Source organism: Canis lupus, chromosome 27 (genome assembly GCF_003254725.2).
Source record: "Canis lupus dingo isolate Sandy chromosome 27, ASM325472v2, whole genome shotgun sequence".
Taxonomy (NCBI): Eukaryota; Metazoa; Chordata; class Mammalia; order Carnivora; family Canidae; genus Canis; species Canis lupus.
Window position 1 is genome coordinate 19,736,904 of NC_064269.1, and position 20,275 is coordinate 19,757,178.

General features: G+C 39.1%; 1 protein-coding gene across 1 annotated transcript in view; it reads left to right on the forward strand.

Annotated features, from left to right (window-relative positions):
• Positions 1-11,148: 11,148 nt before the first annotated feature.
• Positions 11,149-20,275, forward strand: part of PTHLH (parathyroid hormone like hormone) — a 125,684-nt gene continuing 116,557 nt past the window's right edge. The window contains exon 1 of the mRNA XM_035707364.2: positions 11,149-11,370. The gene's annotated coding sequence lies outside the window, so the exon portion shown is untranslated. The remainder of the gene's footprint in view (positions 11,371-20,275) is intronic.

Below are 20,275 nucleotides of genomic sequence, written 5' to 3' on the forward strand. Positions count from 1 at the left end.
TTAAGTGATATTATCTATGAATCTCCAAGGTTAACTTTGGAAGGAAAATCTCAAGTGAAAGAGGCAGCTGATCAAGCAGCTTCTAGTCTTGCTCCCTGGCTTTCTCTCTTTTACTTACGGTACCATTGCATTTCCATAATATCAGATGGACTGTTGTCAAGGCCAACTGTGCCCAGGAAAGCAGAACACTCTCTTCCATTAAAGCATGGAGATTGTGTCAAAGGGTGTGGCCACTGAGTCCAAAAGCCACTTTGACACAAGCCTAACTGAAAAGTTGAGGGCAGAAGAGTTTTAATAAATTGCTGTTCCTTTTTGTCTTTTCATCATCCTTTTCTATAGAGCCTAAAGGAAATACTAGAATTGCAGCAAGAAGAGATTTGGTGAAACCTCAGATTCCTTATAGATGAAGAAAGCTATGATGTATTACTCCTTTCCTGTTTACCACACACAAAGAATTGCATTGCTACAGTAAGTATAAGATTTACTAGTATTCACAAATCCAAATACAGGCATTTGCTTCATTGTGCTTCATAAATAATGCATTTTTTACAAATTGAAGGTTGTGGCAACCCACATCAAGTAAGTCTATTGACACCATTTCCCCAACAGCATTTGCTCACTTTATGTCTCTATCACATTTTGGTAATTTTTGCAATATTTCAAATATTTTCATCATATTTCTTACAGTGATCTGTGATGAGTGATCTTTGATGTTACTGTTGTAATTGTTTTGGAGCGTCACAAACTGTGCCCACATAAGACAGCAAACCTAATTGATAAAGGGTGTGCGTGTTCTGACTGTCCCACCAACCAGCTGTTTTTCCATCTCTTCCTTTTCTCAGACCTCCCTATTCCTGAGACACAATATTGAAATTAGCCACTTAATAATCCTACAGTGGCCTGTAAGTATTCAAGGGAAAAGAAGAGTCGCACATCTCACACTCTAAATCAAAAGCTAGGAATGATTAAGCATAGTCAAGAAGGCGTGTTGAAAGCCGAGATAAGCCAAAAGCTAGGACTCCTGTGCCAAACAGTTAGCCAAGTTGTGAATGCAAAGGAAAAGTTCCTGAAGGAAATTAAAAGTGCTACTCCAGTGAGCACATGAATGATAAAGCATAACAGCCTTATTGCTGATATGGAGAAAGCTTTTAGTGGTCTGGATAGAAGATCAAACCAGCCACAACTTTCCCTTAAACCAAAGCCTAATTCAGAGACAAAGACTCTAACTCTCTTCAATTCTAGGAAGGCTGAGAGAGGTGAAGAAGCTGCAGAAAAAAGTTGGAAGCTAGCAGAGATTGGTTCATGAAGTTTGAAGAAAGAATCTGTCTCCATAACATAAAAATGCAACGTGAAGCAGCAGGTGCTGATGCAGAAGCTGAAGAGAGTTATTCTAAAGATCCAGTAAGATCATTAATGAAGGTGACTACACTAAACAACAGATTTTCAGTGTAGACAAAATAGCCTTCTATTGGAAGAAGATGCCATCTAGGACTTTCATAACCAGACAAGAGAAGTTCATGCCTGGCTTCAAAGCTTCAAAGGATAGACGGACTCTCTCATTAAGTGGTTAATACAGCTGATGACTTGAAGTTGAAGATAATGTTCATTTACCACTCTGAAAATCCTAGGGCCCTTAAGAATTATGCTTAATCTACTTTGCCTATGCTCTATCAATGAAATAGCAAAGCCTAGATAACAGCACATCTCTTTGCAACATTGTTTATTGAATATTTTAAGCCCACTGTTAAGACCTACTGCTCAGGAAAAAAAATTATCTTTCAAAATATTACTGCTCATTGACAATGTACCAGGTCACCCAAGAACTCTGATGGAGATGTACATGTCCAATATACAAATGTACAATGTTCCTGCTAACACCGTATTTATTCTGCAGCCATGGATCAAAGAGTTATTTTGACTCGCAACTCTTATTATTTAAAAAGTACATTTTATAAGGCTATAGCTGTCATAAATAGCTATTCTTCTGATGGATCTGGGAAAAGTCAACTCAAGGCTTCTTGCAAAGGATTCACCATTCTAGATGCCATTAAGAACATTAATGATTTGTGAGAAGAGATCAAAATACCAACAAGAAAAATAGTTTGGAAGAAGTTGACTCTAACCCCCATAGGTGACTTTGAGGGGCCCAAGACTTCAGTGGAGGGTGGAGGAAGTAACTGAGGGTGTGATGGGAATGGAATATTACTCAGCCATTAGTAATGACAAATACCCACCATTTGCTTCAACACGGATGGAACTGGAGGGTATTATGCTGAGTGAAATAAGTCAATCGGAGAAGGACAAACATCATATGTTCTCATTCATTTGGGGAATATAAATAATAGTGAAAGGGAATAGAAGGGAAGGGAGAAGAAATGGGTAGGAAATATCAGAAAGGGAGACAGAACATAAAGACTCCTAACTCTGGGAAATGAACTAGGGGTGGTGGAAGGGGAGGAGGGCAGGTGGTGGGGGTGAATGGGTGATGGGCACTGAGGGGGGCACTTGACGGGATGGGCACTGGGTGTTGTTCTGTATGTTGGCAAATTGAACACCAATAAAAAATAAATTTATTATCCAAAAAAAGGAATAGCAAGAGAATTAGAAGTGTAGCCTGAAAATGGGACTGAATTGCTGCCATCTCATGATAAAACTTTAATGGATTAGGAGTCGCTTCTTATGCATGAGCAGAGAAGGTGGTTTCCTGAGGTAGAATCTACTCCTGGCGAATATGCTGTGAAGATTGTAGAAATAACAGAAAGGATTTAGAATACTAATCAACTTAATTGATAAAGAAGCAGCAAGATTTGAGAGGATTGACTCCAATTCTGAAAGAAGTTCTGGGTAAAATGCTATCAGATGGCACAGAGAAAATGTTTATGAAAGGAAAAGTCAATCAACTAGGCAGATTTCACTGCCTTATTTTATGCAATTTCCATAGACACCGCAACCTTCAACAATCACCATCCTGATCAGTTAGAAACAATGAACATCAAGGCAAGACCCTCCACCAGCAAAAAGGTCACAGTTCTCTGAATGCTCAGATCATGGTTAGCATTTTTTTTTATAGGAATAAGGCATTTTTAGGTACGTACCTTGTTTTTTTTTTTTTTCAGACACAGTGTTATTGCACCTTTAGTAGACTACAGTGAAGTGTGAACATAGCTTTTATATGCACTGAGCAACTAAAAAAATCATTTAACTTGCTTTATTGTAATTGTCACCTTAATGCAGTAGTCTGGAACCAAACCTATAATATCTCCAAGATATGGCTATATGTTTAAGTGATCTCTGAAGACATTTTGCAAATCATGATTATTATCCTTCTGAATCTGAGATACATCTCTGACCTTGCACAAGACCTTCTTACTCTTATAGTCCTGGATACATTCTACTTGTAGTCCCTGTCTACACACAGTAGACACTCATGTTTGTACCTGAAATGTGGTGACTCATGAGCCAGTGGTGCACTGGAGTTTGCTCAGATGTGCCATGAATCCAGATTGTACACATCTCTTCCCAAGTCTATGTGCAGTGACCTTACTTTGGTAGCTTGAGATAGTCCATGGTGGAAACCATCCAGTTGATTTTAAGCATTCTGAGTATAAGCACTTTGTTTTCTCCTTCCTTTTTATTCCATTTAGTGTATAAGCTGTTTTATATTTAGCAGCAAGTCTTTCATGTGAGAATTGTACTTTGAGTAACTATATTCATCTTTTAAAAATTATTTTTAATTTATTAAAGAAAGTAATTATTCTGGACATGTCTTTTTATATTATTTTGGACATTATTTTTGGAAGAGAATTATTCCTTTGCTTGGTTTATATAATGAGTAGTTATCAAAAGAAAAAATGGTATTTTAATTTTGCCAAAAGTATTATTAAACAATTAGTAAAGACTCTAAAATTTCCTTTTTTTAATGACCAGGAAATTAAATTGTTGGTTTGTAAAATTAGAAAATAGGTTTGTGTACTAGAAAGTTACTTTCATTGCATTGAAATTACCCATTTGAGGAGCTCTATTACTGTCTGACAAAATAATTGCTATTTAAACCAAATGCATAATACTTTTTGTCTAAAATGGGCTTTGTGATTTTAAATATGAACTTTCATTTTCCAGAACATGCATTAGAGAGATTACAGTCTTTGGAGGTTCAAATAACTGTTTAATGGGGGAGAATGATGCTTCCTACTCTTCAGGAAAGCAGTAAAGTACTATGCTTAGGAGGTGAGGCTCCAAGGCAAACTGCCAAGGTTCTAGCCCCAGATACTCCTTTTATTATCTGTATGACCTTAGGAAAGTCACTTAACTTCTCAGTGTCTTGGTTTCTTCATATGTAAATGAGGATGATAATAGAGCCTGCTTTATTGATTTACAATTTGGAGTAAATATATAAATACTGTGTGTTTAAAACACTTGAAGTGGGCAGCCTCGGTGGCTCAGCGGTTTAGCGTCGCCTTCAGCCCAGGGCCTGATCCTGGTGACCTGGGATCAAGTCCCACATCCGTCTCCCTGCATGGAGCCTGCTTCTCCCTCTGCCTGTGTCTCTGCCTCTCTCTCTCTGTGTGTCTCTCATGAATAAAATCTTAAAAAAAAAAAAAAATAAAACACTTGGAGTGATGCCCAGTACTCAGTAAGTGATAAATGCTCCTTCTCCTCCCCCACTTCCTCTTCCTCTTCCTCCTCCTTCTTCTTCTGATCTCCAAGCCCAGAATCTCACACATACTGGGTACTTAATAAACATGTCTGAACTGGTTAATTAAATGATCATTTATGAGCATGGAGCAAAAGAGCAAAGACTGGTGCCTACCATGTACCAGGAATACAGTGGTAATGAACAAGGCAGACAAGATCTTGGACCACGTAGGTTTACATTTTAGCTCTATATTATTTAGTCCAAAATATATAGGGAACTGGTCTTAGTGTTTAGAGATTGAAAGAAAAGTCTGAATTGTAAACTTGACAGCATGTATTAAAGGTTATATTAAAGTAGGCATGAATGAAAGGATAAAAATTTGGCTCTATGTAACAGAGGTCCTGATAGCTGTTGCATAAAGAAAACAGAAAATTGTTTCTCATGTAACTGTCCAAAGGCAGGCAGTCCGAGGTTCCACAAGATTGTCCAGGGACTTCGATTCTCTGCCTTACAGATCCATTATTGCTAGTGTGTTCTCTTTCTGCAAGATCCTGGGTAGCTCCTCATCACATCCACATTCCAAACAATGGGTGGGAGGAAGGAGGAAGAACATGTCCCCTCCATTAAGAGAGACATGGGTATGAAATTGTGTTCTTTGCTTCTGCACATAACCCATTAGGTGGAACTTCACATACCCACCCCATCTACAAGGGGGCAAAGGACAGATCTTGAGGGACAGTTGATAGTCTTGGCCACATTCCATCCCTTTGAACATGTTTATATTATTCATTCTCCACAGAGAATACCCTCATCCCTTCCCAAGGAATACAATCCCAAAGCCTTATCCACTTCCTGCATCTAGGTCAAGGTTGGGGATTCTCTAGATGAGATCAGCCCGCTATATCAAGATCCTGATGTGGCTCTTTATAATATGGTGGTCTATAATTAACAGATAAATCATCTGTCTCTGAATACCCAATATAAAAATGAAGGAGTAGGGACAGGAAAACCAAAATAAAACTCCCACTGGAAAAGGGAAAATGAGAAACAAACAGCTGTCATCAATCTATGAGAATGATCAAGTCTTGTTGGAAAGGAACTGTACAAACTCCTGTCCTGCTGGTGGTGTGAGTCCTTCAGTCAACACATCTGGCAGCTCTGGCTTTAGCTATCTGGGAGGATTCCTTTTGTCCATTGCCTTCCATGGCTGCATTTGAAGCAGACACTGGAGAGTACACTTTCTTAGGGCCACCACAACTTCCACACTCCGTTTCTTGTCGATGTCAATTTATAGATCCAGAAGTCGGGTTGATTTGTCACAGGTTTTGGCAGGCTGTTTTTCTGGCTTCTCTGGCAATACAATTCCTTTATAATTACAAGAAAGCCTTCCAGACCATTTGTTTCTGCTCAGCTTCCATGTGTGAGTAATCACAGCTAAGGTTCTGGTCTTGATATAGATTTTTAAGACTAAGCATTCTGGTCTTTATAAGGACCTCAGTGTCACTTAGATTCCCAAAGGGAAAGATTCGTTTTCAGTGGAGACCCTCTGCCATTTTCCTGCCCTACGTTGACAAGGGTGTTAAATTGTAGCCCACTGTTTGTCCAAAGAGGGCGATCCACTTAATCCTAGCCACAGGCTCAGCTCCTGATTGTAGGGCCACAGCATTCCAGGCTGTCTTTAGATCCATAAGCATATGTCAACTCAGCCTGAGTGGGCCAAGAATGATCACTCTTTCAAACCAACTCTACAGCTAAGTCTGTTTCCTTTTACTAAGATTCCAAATAAAGGACATCCTCTCTTTAGGTTGTCCGTGTAACCACCTGAAGGTGAGGGGTCATATCCAGGACTTTAGAAGGAGTTCTTCTGTGGTACCTTGCCCAGAAATACATCTCCTTTGGCTCTGCCCAGCACCTAAGCTACATTAACTGGGAAAATAACTGACTTGGAATAAAGACTTTGTTACTTAATCTCCTAGACTTTAAGTTAACAGCTTCATCTCTTTAGAAATAGTTTCTTCATCTTTAAAATAACAAGTTTGACTGGAGACTCCATGCCCCTACAATTCTGTTATTCTATAGTTTTTATAAATGTATATGAGTATATACGTATATATATGCATATAAGCATATATATGAGATACATACATACATATATATTTCTTAGCTGTGGTGTCAATCTAGTGTCCTTCTTTTATGATTAGATATTCCTCCCTAAGGTACCATGCCTTAAATGTTAAGGGGCTGCCAAAATACTTTAATCATCCCTGCTTATTTCTATAAGTCATTTTTAATAGGTTATGCAAATTTAGCCAGTCTTTTATGAGTTGTAGTACATTTTAACAGAATTCTTCTGGTTAATTTTACCATAAAATTTCAGGGGAAATTCCATGTAGTAAAAATACCATGGCATTGGTAATCAGACATGGGTTCATTTTCAAATTCTGCCATTTAAGCTGTGTAATCTTAGGCAAGTTACTAAAAATATTTAATTGTTCACATTAAGAATTCAAATACATTCTGCTGAATATTCCTTCCCTGCTCCTTGATCTTTCAGAGTTCATAACATTTAGATTACTTATTGCTAAAAGAATAGTTTAATTTCATTAATTAGGACTCACTTTTAGATAGGAAAAAGCCTTGTTAAGTCTAAATTAAAATTTCAATCTCCAAATGTTCTGAGATGTGGCTCAGTGATGTGCATTGGATAAAATATCATGGTCTTTTCTTTCTCTCTTCATCTATTGTCCTTCTAGGGTCAGGGAAGAGGAAGAGGAACATAGAGAACTATAAAATAAAAGTATATATTTTAACCTAACTGGTCCTACTGATATAGTTCCTTCAGAGTGAGCACTAATGCTGACTGGCTGGGTGTTATGGGCATTCAGATGCTGGATTTTTCATGGGGCAGAAATGTAGGTTTTTTGTGGGACTCCACTGCCACAGTTCACATGATTAGCGAACTTTACAGCCCACTCTTGTCACCTTCTCTCTGACCTTGGCCATATACCTCCAGACTCCCAATGTTGACAGTCCCCTCCAGAGTATCTTAAGATGATCCAAGCTTTCAAGGCATCCACCTGACCCATAGGGAGCTTACAAGTCCTCACCACATGAAACTCTCTTTCCTTACCCTGCCAATGAGGACTGCTCCTTAATCTACCAGGGAAACAATCCAGTAATCACACTAATAGGTATTTACCCCTCCCCAAAAAATACAAAAACACTAATTTAAAGGGACATATACACCCCTATGTTTTAGCAGTGTTATTTACAGTAGCCAAATTATGAAAGCAACCCCCCCAATAGATAAATGGATAAAGAAAAGGTGGTACACACACACACACACACACACACACACACACACACAAATATTATTCAGCCATAAAAAAGAATGAAACATTGCCATTTGCAACTACACAGATGGAGCTAGAGAGTATAATCCTAAGTGAAATAAACCAGTTGGAGAAAGACAAATACTACATGATTTCACTCATATGTGGAATTTAAGAAACAAAAGAAATGAGCAAAGGAAAAAAATAGAGACAAACCAAGAAACAGACTTAACCATAGAGAACTACTGTTGGTTACCAGAGAGGAAGAGTGTGGAGGATGGGTGAAATTGGTGAAGAGGATGAAGAAGTGCACTTGTAATGAGCACTGGGTGATGTATGGAATTGTTAAATCTCTATATTGTACACCTGAAACTAACATAACACTATATGTTAACTATACTGGAATTAAGGGGAAAAAAAGAATACACTAGGGAAGAAGCAGGCATGAATCTCTCTGTTCACTTCCCAGAATCTTCTCTTCACACTCTGCTCAGGCAATGCCAGAGCAACCTACAGATGCCCCAGCATAGCAAGCCTCCAGGTGAGGCAAAGTTCCCAGTCTCCCTCACCAGAGAGAGCTCCCTGGGAGCACACGATGTTTAAAGCCAGTTCCTTGTTTTAGGGAAATATCACAGCTCCACCTACTAGATTGAAAACATACTAATCCAAAAGAAAAAAAGGAAGAAAGAAAGAAGAAAGAAAGAGAAAGAAAGAAAGAAAGAAGAAAGAAAGAAAGAAAGAAAGAAAGAAGAAAGAAAGAAAGAAAGAAAGAAAGAAAGAAAGAAAGAAAGAAAGAAAGAAAGAATATAATCATATGAATTCTCCACTTCAAAGTATTCTTGAATTTCTAGTCTTTTCTCTGCCTGAGAGGTAGGGAGTAATAGAATCAGGACTCCTCTGCTATATTTCAGTAAGTCCTGCAGAGAAGTGTCTGGGACTCCTCTTTAAAATGTCAGGGTACTTACCAGCTAGTATTTTCAACTTTGAAACCTGAGATAATAAGGCCTCATTCAACATTGCTGTTGCTAAATGGAATAAGGATGATGAAGGTGGTAATAATAATTTAGCTAACATTTAGAACTATGAGCCAGGCATTGTTCTAAGCACTTTAAGTTTACTCAATATTTAACTCTCTAATAACCACATAAGGTTGTGTCTCCATTTACGGATGCAGAAACTGAGGCAGAGAAAACTTGAAGAATGTGCCTAAGTTTGCACCACTAGTAAATGGCAGATCTGGGATTCAAAGGCGGGCAGCCTAGCTATACAGTTTGTACCCTTAACCACTGCCTTTTCCTGATTCTTCCTGTTAAGAGATTTGAACTTTATCCTGAGGGTAATGGGAAAGAACTTGATTTTTCCCACTTCACCGATAAAATAAAGATAAGGAAATCTACCTTATGCAGTGATTCGGAAGATAATACAGATGAAGACTTTGGAACCAGCCCTGAGGAATAATAGGAACTTGATAATAAATGATAATGAGTATCATTATTTTTCCCTTCCTATATGAGGTAGTTAGTACCAAGTCAGGACAGAACAATCCAAGAAAATCCAGAACCATCATTCCTGTAAAAGTAAGGGAGTACTATTCCCCACCCCCAAATCCCCAAATCAGCTGGCAGAGATATTGAGGCACACACACAATTCCCTTCTATAACAACCAAAGGAGAAAAAAATACAAAATCAAAATACACCCAGCCATGACCATATGCAATAGTTTCTTTCCTGTTTGGTTTATTCCTTTGAAGACTGCGCCAAAGAATCAGAGACAAGTTTGAGAAACTGAGACTGCGTCTAGGCTCTCTGATCCTCTTGATGAAGTGCCCAGCCAAATCTGGACAGGGCAGCGACTGGGGAAAGACCCCAAGTTTTATCTTCTCTGGCAGGCAAAGTGTCAAAATTAGTCCCAGACAAAGAACTACGTGAAAACACCAGCATGACATAAATCCCCTCAAGGGATTGAGTTGACCAGGAGCATTAAAGAATTGCAGTCTGAGGCCAGTGATACCTGTACAAACCAATGGATTTGGGTTTCTATAAAGCCAGGGTATTAGGGAAAGACTTGATTACGTGTGGCTTAGTCTGAATTAAAAGGCAAGGCAATTACACAAAAGCTCTCATTTAACTTTTAGGTGGGATTAGGCCCACACTAACTTTATGACACTAGGTTGCTAAAAACAAATGGCAGTTTCTCACATGCCCTAGGAAAGAATTGGGGCTTATATAATTCTTCCCAATTATGAGGCATTGTGCCCATGACAAGTAAATAGAAAGTGCCTAGAACCAAATGTACCCTGTCTTATGGCTTAAACCAAGTGACAAGAGAACATAAGTTTCATTTTTGTTTCTCCACTCACGCAGAAAGGCAGCGTGGTGTCAGGGGGAAAATCTGGTTTTAGTCCTGTCTCTGCTACTGGAGTCTCATGTCTCTTTGGAAAAAAAGAAAATCATGAACTCCTTTTTGTCTCACTTTCCTCGTCTGTCAAGGGGAAGCTGGACTCTAAAACTCTGAGATCTTCAGTATTCTCAGAAATGTAATTATTATGAGTCAAATACAGGAGGTTAACATGACTAAAGAACAATGTAAAGGATAGGGCTGAGGAGATGGCAAGACAACTTGAAAAGTAAGAATCTTCAAACTTCTGATAAAGGCTTCCTTCCCCTTTGTAACCTGAGAGACCTCAGGAAGCTCTCTGGCTCCCAAGGGGAGTGGATTGAGGGTGTGTGCCACGGAAGTTACACAGGCAACTTAAATGTTTTCCCAGAACTCATGGAGAGTCAATGCAGCCCTGCTTGTGGGATGCTGCGGTCTCTCTCACAAATATGTATAACTCTCTTAGTGCATACACAAATATGAAATCCTCGATTTCTCTAGCATCCATAAAAATGCAAGAACTGAGACTGATTCAAAATCAAACCCAGAGTAAACTAATATTTGGTAATCAAGTAGCTCTACCTGGGCTGATACTGATTCTGGTGGGCACTTAAACAGCTTTTGGGTTGCCAGAGACATCTTACCAGGAGTGTATTAAAAAATAAAATAATGCACTGGCTTTGCAGTACGAAAGCAGAGTCCATAAACCACAATATCTCTCTGTGAGGAAATAGACTTCCTGTCTGCTATTTTTTTATGTGCCCAATTAAGTGCAGATTTTTGGCTGCGGGAGCAACATAACTGCAGCATTTTTTCCAGAAAAACCAAGAAATGAACTAAAAAACTAAACAAGAAAAAGTCTTATAAGAAGATGGTCTGATAAGTGCTGGGAGATAATATTTTTTTCTCATTTTATACCTGATATCTTCTAACCTGGATATGACCAACCTCGGGCAGAGCGACTCTAGATCACATTTCTAATGTGCTGGCAGCTTCCCATCCCAGAGGGATTTTCACTGAGTAAGGTGAGTACATTTCAAGGCCTTATATGGAATAAAATAGCAGGGTATTGAGTCAGGATGGGTGGTTCAACGAGTTGGGTGTCTGAGAATTAAAAATCAAAGTTAACCAAGATTCTTTGATGAAAACTCGGGGCTAGATGACTCGGTTCAAAAGAAATAAAAACCTGCCTGAAACCTAATTACCAAAATGAAATTGAACTCGAATATGTGAGGTCTAAAAAGCTTCATGGATGTTAATTTTAGTGCTGAGTTACACGCACCTGGGCATTTCCTGACTTGGGCCAGAGGCGAGAATGCTAGAATTCTGTGAGAAAGGCTATGTAAATCAGCACCAGTAAAGGAACCGAGTTTCACTGATAATTTACTCCCTCAGAGGAACCCAAAAAGCTTTAAGCAAGCTTATGTATGTATGTATGCTCCTCAAATCTCAACAGAAGCTCTAGTGATTTCACCCAGGTCAAGCTTTCTTCTATAAGGAGTCAGAGAGGAAAGTACCTCCGTGCTAGGGTTGAAATCAGCACCAGTTTTGAAGATCTAAACAGTTTGGCAGCACCTAGTGCGAATGTTTCTTTGTTTACTTTGTAGAAGTAAAGGGCAACAACAGTGTTTTTAGGGAGAAGCCCAAACCAGCTGGAAAGAAATATCTCTGCTCTTAGGTTGAGGCTGCGATATCCTTCCCAGAGCACCTCCTCCAGGTAAATAGATTTGATATTTCTAAGCTATTGGCTTCTTTGCTCTGGGTTACCAAATTTCTGAATTTGCATTCGTATCAAGATACAGGATATGTAGAGGTTTAGTTTGCTCGGTCTTTCTGCCCTGAGTGAAAAGTAGATAAGATTTTCTTCTATGCCTCTTTAGATCTACTCCGCAGTCCAGTTTTACCTCAACCAAATACCCCTAAATTTTACTGTAAGCGTGTGCAAACTGTTTAATCTTCTTCCTTTCCTTTTCTTCATCCATTAAATATATCTGGAAATGTATGCTGTATCTACTTTTACACTGATGTGATGATGGCAAATCAGATAATATAGCTAAAAATGATTTAAGAGCCTCCGGAAAAAAATATTATGAGCCTTTACATGTGTAACATTCAGCCTCATAGTAAATCCAAACCACAATTGTTGTTTTCAAAATAAAGATTATAAATAGGGAAGCAAAATAAAAACATGTGCTTCACTGTAGATTGGTATGTGAATTCAATGCATTTATAGGTTCAGTTGTTGACTAACGAAGAAGAGAAAAAAAAGCAGCCTAGTATACTAGTTGTGGTGTCAATAGATAGGTTTGTAATCAGTGGGCTCTGGCAATTCTGATAATGTCACTGCATGCTTCTGTGGCAATGTACTCTGTTCTACTTCTGGTCATGTAAAGCAGCAAAGCCCTGGTTTGAATCCTTGTTTGAAATGTAAATGTTATCAAGCTTGAAATGAGCTTGTTAAACTTCGAATCACACCCTCTCAGGAGTCTGCATGCTTTGTGAACCACTACATAGCTGTTCAAAAAGTGCCCTCCTAATGAGGCCAATTCTGACTAATGCATATTCCAAGAATAATACTTGACCAAAATTGAATGCAATTCTCTTGTATTTATTATAATTTTCTATGACAGAGAGCAGAGGCTAAATTCGGTGAAAGTATTGTTTTTCTTCTAAACTTGGGTCTGCCAAAATTTGTTTTTATTTCTACCCCCCACCCCAACTCCTACCCCCAGTCATCCCTTTTGGAATGATGTAGTGATCCTAGCCAATTGGGAAACTTGCTGGCATCTGTGGAGTGCCTGTTTTCACCACTTTCCTTCACCCTTTCAATAGATTTTTGGTATGGAATGGAAATGGAAGAATCATTAACAGCAGCAATGTCAAGAGCAGCCTTGAAATGAGGCATCTGATATCCCATATGTTTAGTATACTTATCACACAGACAATGTAAAAGCCATTTGAGGTCTGTAACTTCCTTTTCTACACAGAAGGAAATGTGGCAGTGAATCAAATTGATACAGGAATTTTAAATATGTGTGGTCGCACAAAGTAAGAGAAGATTATAAATTCAGCATTAGAAACCAAAAGAAAAAAAAATAAGCCACAGGTAGTATTCTCATATTATATTTGTTTGAGCTGTCAGGACAAAATACTAGAAAGAAATATTTTTATGACATGGAAACTAAGATCTGCTTTCCAAAATTATTTTCCACTAACTTAAAGCTATGTATCATTGTGCAAACCTAAAGACTCCTATCCTTACAGAATTAAATATTTATCTTACAACTGGAGAAAGGGCACCTATCTCCAATGTGCAAGCATGCATAGTAGAGGTGGGGTCTAGTCCCTGTAATAATGGCCTGGGGGGCAGGACTCACCTTCCAATCTCCAGGATGACATTGTTTTGCCACAAGTTTATGATTGATTCTGAACCAAAATCCCTCATTTCCTCAGGTACAGGGGAAAAAGGATTCTGTAACAAGGCAGGCTACTCTCGATAACTTTAGTAAGAGTGCTTTATCTTTCCTTTTTTTTTATTCTAAGAGGGTAGTAAAGATGCCAAGTCTCTTTTGTGAATTAAAGGGGATGTGAGGTTTTAGGGAAAAGTGCTTTCAGTGGGATTGACTATATGTCTTCGCAGGTCTCGAGTAGGTTTACTTTAGATTACCTTGAGAACAAGGCCTACATGCTAGACTCCAAACACATAGTACAACTCACCTTCTGTATGTATTGTGTGCTTGTTTATTTTTAAAGACATGAGAATGAATAATAGAGTTCAGTGGAATATATGATATGAGGATTCAGTAGGTTTAAATATTTTTCAATCCAAAACTCCCTGCATGCTTTTCCCATGATCCTTAATCACATCTCCCAAAAGGTCTCCTGAAGCAAATCTTTAAATTTTAAAAACACTCTTGTGAAGTTATATAGACATTGCCATATGCTCAACCTATTATTACTGTCGGACTTCTCTTCCCAGACATGGAGAATAAAGCAGGTGTCTACTCCTTCCTCTTCTGCTTTATCTTCCCTTTATAGGGTTTATTGATGAAAGTACCAGAGCACAAATGTCTACTGACACTGCCTCCACCCCTGCATATGCCCACAAGAGAAACATTAAAGAGCTAGTAAAAATGTGCCATGTGCTTGCCCTGGCCTCTGACCCACACAACTTGTCCTGATGCCTTGGGAAGGCTCTCTGGTCCACTCAGAATTCCGGGAACATTCAGTACCACAGGCCAGTCAGGGCTGTGACACTCAGAACACCAGGGAAGAATATTTAGAGATTCCTTCAAACATGGAGACTATTGTCAGTAATAGTGTTAGGGATGGTATCTATGATCCACAAATATTTATCAACAAGGGGAGACTGATGATAACTAATCTTTACTCAGGACCTTATACCTTACAAGGTACTTGCTTCTTATTCATTTAATCTTCACAATTTGTCTGGGATGTATTATTTTCCTTATTATTCTAATAAGAAAACTGTGCACTGAGTAGTTCTTTCATTCAAAAAATTTTACTGAGAACTTACTATTTGTCAGATGCTGTTCTAAGCACTGGAGATAAAACAGTAGCAGAAGAGACAAAATTCCTGCTCTGAAGAAATTTGCATTCTAGTTGGGGTGGGGAAGAAAAGAGGCAGACATTAAATGAATACATAGGCAAAACACATAACATGTCAGACAGAGATAAATGCTGTGGAGAAAAAAAACATGGTCAAGAACAGTAATTACAGTATACCAGTGGACAAGGGGGTAGGGTTTCCATTTTACATAGGATAGTCAGAAAATGCCTTGTTGAGAAGATATTTGAGCAGATAGCTCTAAGAGGTACAAGAGCTGCTCAAATGGATATCTGGTACAGTGGCATTACTGGCAGAGGAAGGAGCAAGTGCAAAGGCCCTGAGGCAGGAGCATACTTAGCTTGATTGAGGAAAGGCCAAAAGGCATTCATGGCTTGTGTGGAATGAACAAGCCTGGGAGTAGTGGGACATGCAGTAAAAAAATGTATCAAAGAATCCTATTAATGTGGAGACTTGGCTTTTATTTTGAATGAAAGGACAAAACCAGGTGTTATTCAAAATGTTTAATAGCAGGTACAGCACAAACACCAATGCATCAGCATGGATGTCTGGCCAGAGCATGCAAGCAGCATCCTAGAGACCTCCCTGAAGAGTCAAGCATTATCCCTTGAGTTGGTGCACTGTGGGGAGATCCCCTTGTGAACTGAAAGGGAACATCAGGAAAAGGGTACCTTGGGGAAAGACTCTCTACCAATAGAGATGGAAGGATTTCAATATTTTAACAACTGGTACCTAGTTCCAGTATGAGCCAGGTAGAGATCAGCCTTAACAAGAAATCATGGCTATGTTTGAGTGGAGTGACATCATCAGACTCATTTTTTTTTTTTTAAGGATTCTCTCTCTCTAGAACAGACCCTAGCGAAGCAAGAGTAGAATAGGGAGACCAGTTAGGTGGCCATTGTACTAATTTGGTGAGAGGTAATGGTGTCTCAGACAATGGTGGCAGTGGGGGTATCAGATTGGGGAATATATTTTTAAGGCAGAGCCGAGAGGACTTGCTGATGTATTGGATCTGAGGTGAGAAAGTGTCAAGCATGACAGAAGGAACTAGAAGATCTAGATGGCCACTGACCAGAATAAGAAGAACTAGAAGTAGACAAGATCAGTAACTTAATTGTAGACACAGGAAGTATGAGATAAGTTTATTGAGCACCCACTTTGCACCACACCAGCTCTGTGAGCTAAGTGCTATGTTGTTATCTTCAATCTTCAGCTGGGACAGCTCAGAGAGTTGAGGTGACCTACCCCTAGTCACACAGCAAGTAAACACATCAAGGGCTCAAACCTGGTTTTTCAATTCCGAGTTTCATGCTTTTCTTAGGAAACCACAGCTGAGAGTCAAGCGGTGTTATCAAAGTAGATCACTGATGAGAATCTACTTTTTGTGACCCACTCTAAGGCAAAAAAGTTAAAAAAAAAACCTTTCCAACTCTAAGATTTAGGGAATCTGTTGTAAAAGGGGAGAAGAGTTTAATCTTAAATTCACTTGAAAAACCAAAAGACTTTTTTTTTCCTTAAAAAATAAAACAAAACTGAGGTGAGCCTAAGGCCAGCATGCTGATTGCATCAGAGAGACAGAGATGAAAAGAGGAAAGAGGAAAACGGGCATGAGCCCTAAATCAGCACGTTAAAGGGGCTGGCCTCAGAGGCTTGTATTATCAGACGTTAGTCAGAGAGGGACGTTCTTTTGCTGGCATAGAAGAAATCTGAAATAACACATTAATTTTAGGTCCTCTGATATTTTTTCCTGGAGATGTTTCATTTTGATACAACCGACAACAGCCAAAGAGAAAGCCTCAGAATACAGACATAATAAAAACAGTTGACGATCTCTAGTCACTAAGCATAAGTTCCACTGACTTTTGTCTTGCTCAGCCCAAGTCGGCAGCTCACTAGGAAGCTACAAGGCATCCTGGAGGATTTAAAGAGCAAGACTAAACATTTTCAAGTTCCAGTGTCAGGACTTCCCCCTTCAAGCTTTGAGACCTGATAAGACTCAGATGTTTCTGAGAAGGGCATACATACTGTTTTAAAATTAACCAGGAGGTCACTGAGCATGTTAGAGGGTTTTTACCAACACAAATACCCAATGGCACAGCATGGGAAGCTCTTTCACTGTTTGCCAGAGGTCTGGCTTCCAGTGGTTTCGAAAGGCAGGTACCATCATTTGGGTAAAGAAATGAAGAAGGAAACTGGATTGTGCACTCACCCATTCAACCAGAACTTGTCCAAACCAAGTAATGTTAACTATAAAAACTGAGACCTGCTGGGAGGAGTTGGGAGATGGTATATAGAGTCTTCGTCTTTTATAATGCAGAGTCAAAGATATATAAAACTGATAAATCAATAAATATGAAGACAATCACCAGAAGAAATAAAACCATGGGTTGTTTGGTGGTTTGGGGGGCATGGGAATAAGAAAGGGGCTAAGGAAGTGGAGATAAATACCTGTATTTCATACTCTTCTATACTGCTTGCCTTTAAAAAATGCACACATGTATATTTCACTTAAAATTTTATTTTATTTTTTTTAAGATTTTATTTATTTATTTATGTGAGACAGAGAGAGAGAGAGAGAGAGAGAGAGAGAAGCAGAGACACAGGCAGACGGAGAAGCAGGCGCCGTGCAGGGAGCCTGATGTGAGACTCGATCCCGAGACTCCAGGATCACGCCCTGGGCCGAAGGCACCGCTAAACCGCTGAGCCATCTAGGGATCCCCTCACTTAAAATTTTAAATTGGGGGCAGCTGGGTGGCTCAGTCAGTTAAGTGTCCAACTCTTGATTTTGGTTCAAGTCATGATCTCAGGGTCATGAGATCTAGCCCCACCTGGGGCTCTGCACTCAGGGTGGAGTGTGCTGGAGATTCTTTCTCTTCCTCTTCCTCCCTTTTCCCTTCAATTCACTCACACACTCTTTCTCTAAAATAAATACATAATTTTCTTAAAAACTAAAATAAAAAATTTAATTTAATATATTCCTGTTTATATGAACAAGCCTCTGAGGACATATTCCCTGCTGTCATAGAAGCTTTTGACTGAATACTCCAAAGGAGAGAAAGACTGAGAAATCTGACATATAATAAAGGAAAAATTGAAGTAGAATTTTATTTTCCTTTGTGAAGGGAAACTACATCTCTTTTCTCCTAGTGCCTCATTCTTCTGCCTTGGATTAAATTGAAATGAAAGAAGGACATAATATGTTCCCAACTGGTAGACATTTAGCTATTGAAGACAGTCTCTGGGTCTACCATATTCATATTTCCTACACATTCCTCCCATATTCTTTCTCCTTCCTTCCAAAAAACTTCAGAGTTACTTTCCTCAGTAGGGATTTAACCACCCACAGAAAAAGGTGTGTAGGATGCAGGGGAAATAGTCAGAGGACAGGAAGTCGGTTCTTTCTTACATTTCCCTTTGATTCTAGAACTCTGACATGGCTGTAGTACTTGCCTACCGACTCCCCAACTGGATCATAAGGAAGACACTCCCAAAAATAAATTGCCAGAAGCAAAGGAGTTAATAAATTTAAATATGCTAAAAGTGATTCACTCACGGAACTTCAGACTTCAAACAAAAAGTCATTAAAACTATTAGAGTTTCTCTGAGTTCTGTCCTGCAAAAGCTGAGGATGTCAAGCTACCTTTGTTTTAATAGCTCTGTTAAAAAAAATAAATAAATAAAATTTAAAAAAGGGGGGGGGGCGGGGCGGATCCCTGGGTGGCGCAGCGGTTTGGCGCCTGCCTTTGGCCCAGGGCGCGATCCTGGAGACCCGGGATCGAATCCCACGTCCGGCTCCCGGTGCATGGATGGAGCCTGCTTCTCCCTCTGCCTGTGTCTCTGCCTCTCTCTCTCTCTCTCTGTGACTATCATTTAAAAAAAAAAATAGCTCTGTTAACTTTTTCTTCACATAATTGGTTTCAGCGTATGAAAATGTTTTTTTCTTAGGGTACCTGAAGGATTCCTGATTTGGCTAGTTAGAAAAACCTTTCCAATGTAGTGGCCTACAGTCATTACAAACTCAGGATAATCATCCTAATTTTGCAATTAGAACTCAGGCTTTCTGCTGATAATAACACTGCATTTGCACTCAAACATTCATGCTCTGCATTCAACAAAATTTAATTTGTGCCTATCATGTGCCAAAAGTTTAATAGGCTTAAGGATTGAAAATGAAATAACAAGTCTATTCTTAGGAAGTATGTAGTCTAGCTTATAAAAAAATAAATTTTGGAACACTTGTAGTGATGAGCACCAGGGGTTGTGTGGAAGAGAAAAAAATAAACTTTAATAAGCTCTTTAATAAAATTGTAATGAGAATACTATTATTGCCTCTGTCCTCATACGTAGGTCCATCTGCTTATTCCCCATCAACCTTTACAGAATAGGGAGAGGAGAAGTATGAGATGCCAAGTAGAGACGGATATGCTGTAGGACAAGGCCCTTTCATAGAGGAAAATAAAACAGAAATCCATCCAGCTTGAAAGATTGTGAGAAGTAATGAGTAAAGTAAGAGGTCAGACTCACAAAAGTGCCTTTCACCCCTATCTCCTACCTTGAAAAGGAAAAAGGGAGGTTTGCGTGGAATATATAGAAATGTAAATATAGGTAGGAGAATATCAGGGATAAAGGTAGCCTGGGGATATTGCACACTTCTAGGAGAAGCCAGCACTCAGCCTAAAGAAGAACTCAGGTACACTGCCATCAACTTACTATCGGAATTCTTCTTCTTGGCCTTCCCCAAAAGAACCACAGCCACTTATCCTGGTGACTGTATATTGAAAAGGGAAAATAACCATTTTTTAAAGAAATTATTTGACATTGACTCTGAACTGAAACTAACTCCTGAGAGCCAAAGACACAGGCTCACCAGTCAGAGTAGAGGCTAATAAAGGTCAGGTGATCAGTGTAATTTTAGGACAGGTTTATCTCACAATGGACCAGTGGGCCTCCAAAATTACTTCATGGTTATATTCAAAATTTCAGAAGGCACATTCCTTCTAAAATATATAACCTCAGTAATTAGCAGAACCCCCCATATTTGTTCTCTGACCTATGGAGTGAGGGATATTATGGTAAGAAAGGCCAGGTGGAAACCCCTAGAACTTTTCCCATATCCTCCAAAATATTAAATGAAAGCAGCACCACATTCCTAGAAGGACTGTGGAGATTTGTGTCATCATCAAGGAATTGAATGATATGTAAGTGGTGATTCCTAACACATCCCTATTCAAATAACCTCTTAAGCCTGTGCATAAGACAGATGGATTCTGAAGAATGACAGTGTATGATCATAAACTTAATCAACTGGTGACTCAAACTGCACTTGTTGTTAAAAATGTAGT